The sequence below is a fragment of the Bidens hawaiensis genome, unplaced genomic scaffold, assembly GCF_021521415.1.
Source record: "Bidens hawaiensis isolate Kalapana, Puna unplaced genomic scaffold, B.hawaiensis_p1.1 tig00031532_1, whole genome shotgun sequence".
NCBI classification, from domain to species: Eukaryota; Viridiplantae; Streptophyta; class Magnoliopsida; order Asterales; family Asteraceae; genus Bidens; species Bidens hawaiensis.
In genome coordinates this window covers 23244-26080 of record NW_027495338.1, presented here as the reverse complement: position 1 = coordinate 26080, position 2837 = coordinate 23244, and the positions used below count along the sequence as shown (strand labels likewise).

The 2837-nt window shown below is 38.5% G+C and overlaps 1 pseudogene; it reads left to right on the top strand.

Annotated features, from left to right (window-relative positions):
* Positions 1-230: 230 nt before the first annotated feature.
* On the top strand, positions 231-2534 carry LOC143582338 (LEAF RUST 10 DISEASE-RESISTANCE LOCUS RECEPTOR-LIKE PROTEIN KINASE-like 1.1; annotated as a pseudogene).
* The last annotated feature ends 303 nt before the right edge of the window (positions 2535-2837 follow it).

Sequence of the window (2837 nt, the reverse complement as noted above, 5' to 3'; positions counted from 1 at the left end):
AAGTGGGTCCTATTGGCGTTTGAAAGGGCGAATGAGGACAAATGCATTAATCAAAGTCTTGAATGTCTTGATCAATGCAGGAAAAAAATGGCCAAAGCGAAGAAATTTCTATTGTTTTGGCATAGAAGATGGCGTAAGTTGAGCTGTCAATGCGAAAACTCATCAAATGTGGTCTCCAAGGTAGAAATTATGAACACTGATGTATATAATGCAATTATGGAGTCCGAAGAATGCAGGTGATAAGTTGGAGTCTGTTGGAATTTGAAATGATTCCCGTCTTCCTTTTCGTGTCTGTTATTTTCTCCTATCTACCACCCCTTCACTCTGTTACAAACAATTCTATGCCTACCTGCCCAGCAAGTTTCAGTTGTCCAGCTTTGACCCCTTTTAGTTATCCGTTTTACGATGTCGGGTTGATCAAGGTCAGCTATACTTTGGAAGGTGCGGAAATTCAAATAGGAGGAAACTCGTATAGGATTTTAAGCAAGTTTGATTTTCATCGTAATTCTAGTCGTCTATTTCTCTGGAACCAAAAATTCGGAAAGCTTGTGAAAGATAGCGCATGTGAAGCACTTATGAATAATTTCACTTCACCAAGTCCAAGCCCTATTCTGTATTCAGTTTCAGTAGTTAATTTCATCAATCTCTTCAAATGCACAAATAATCTCACTAATTTTGAGCAACATAATTACAATAGTTATAACGGATGCAAAGATCACAACTTCTATTATAACTACTTCAACACAACAGTTCCAAGTGACCTCCCAAAAACATGTAAAGTAGTGCAGCTACCCGTGAATACCCCAAGCACTCCAGGATTTGATGAGACCAACATATTTTCTCTTCTCTACCCTGGTACCTCCATTTTTTTTAATTTATCACATTCCTGTAGTGAGTGTTGGAGAAAAGGCCAGACGTGTGATACTGAAAATGGACTTGTTTTATGTTTCCGCGTCAAATGGGGTATTTACAGCTTCTCTTTCCTTCTTCCCTTATTTAACTTTACCTTATTATGGGTGCACCGCACCCTAATATATACTTTTATTGTTTATTTGTTACAAAAAACTCACGCATAAAACAAACCGGAAATAGGACGACAAAGATTTTGGGTAATATGCGTTACTTTTAATATGCTTGAATGCATACATACATATACATGTAGAAATCTGTACCTAAACGACTTGCATTTTGTTGTTTTAGTTATAGCTGGATCAACCTTAATCTTCATGTTTATGACTTTTGTCATCTTTATAATCTGCCGTCGCCGTAAGAACAACCCTTTTTCCTATGTCTCATCGAAGAACAAATCTCTAAACCTTGAAGACATAAATCTTTCCTATGGCGTCTCTGTATTCTCCTACAAGGAGCTTGAGGATGCCACCCAAAATTTCGAGCCTTCACATGAACTTGGGGATGGAGGTTTTGGAGCTGTTTATTATGGTAAGAAGTTGATTATTAAAATAAAAACTCACCTGAAATATCCCTACCTCATGTTTCCATCTTTGGGAATAAGGTAAACTCAAAGATGGGCGAGAAGTTGCGGTTAAGAAACTTCATGAGCACAACTACAATCGAGCTCGACATTTTAGAAGTGAGGTTGAGATCCTCACCAAGTTAAGGCACCCAAATCTTGTTGTTCTCTATGGTTACACCTCTAGACAAAGCCGTGAACTACTCCTTGTTTATGAGTATGTTCCCAATGGAACTGTTGCTGACCACCTCCATGGGGAACAAACAAATTCAAGCATTATAACATGGCCGATAAGAATGAACATTGCCATTGACACCGCCAGTGCGTTGTCGTACCTTCATGCTTCAGAAATTGTACACCGAGATGTAAAGACCAGCAACATTCTTCTTGATCAAAATTTCTGTGTCAAAGTTGCAGATTTCGATCTCTCTAGGCTCATATCAAATAGTGTCACTCATGTATCAACAGCTCCTCAGGGAACCCCGGGATATTTGGATCCACAATATCACCAACGCTATCAATTAACAGATAAGAGTGATGTTTATAGCTTTGGAGTAGTCTTGATTGAACTAATATCATCAATGGTGGCTGTCGACTTAGACAGGTCGCAAGACGTGATTAGTTTGGCTAACCTGGCTATAAGCAAGATCAAAAGATGTGCAATTGATGAACTAATTGATCCAGTTTTAGGATCCGATACGAATCCTGAAATTATGAGCATGATCACATTAGTTGCAGAATTGGCTTTTAGGTGTTTGCAATATGATTCAGATATGAGGCCTACAATGAATGAGAGGTGTTAGATGTGTTGATGGATATTCAAGCGGTGGGTAGAACAGACGTTTATGACAGTATAAGAGACTTGCAAACCGTTAGTGTGAAGCCTTTATCTGAAACCAATGATGAAATAATTTTGTTAAAAGATTTCGTGTGTTCACGGGTCTCTGTCGCTAGTGAACGGAAAAGCAATAATAGTGCATCAACAACATTAAGCAGCAATGGAGATAGATCGGTAGTGAAGAATGATATTGATACATGAAAAACCCATTGGGAACAAGGATGACATGAGAGCATCCGACTTTAAATATGAGATACATGGGATGGTGTGTATACTTTTGCTGGTTTATGCTATTTTTCTTTTTCATTAGTACATGGATATGATATGATCAATGTCACACTTTGTTGCTCAGCCGTTCCAACTTCATGCTTAGTTACTTGTGGTTCTGATACGATCATTGTCACACTTGGCCCAACCTAACAGACCCAACCCGCTATTGATCTAGGACCCGAACTAGCTAATGACACAGTCAACAAAATATCCGTTTAAAACCATTGGATATTTCAAAGTTGTTATTTGCTTTCCCAA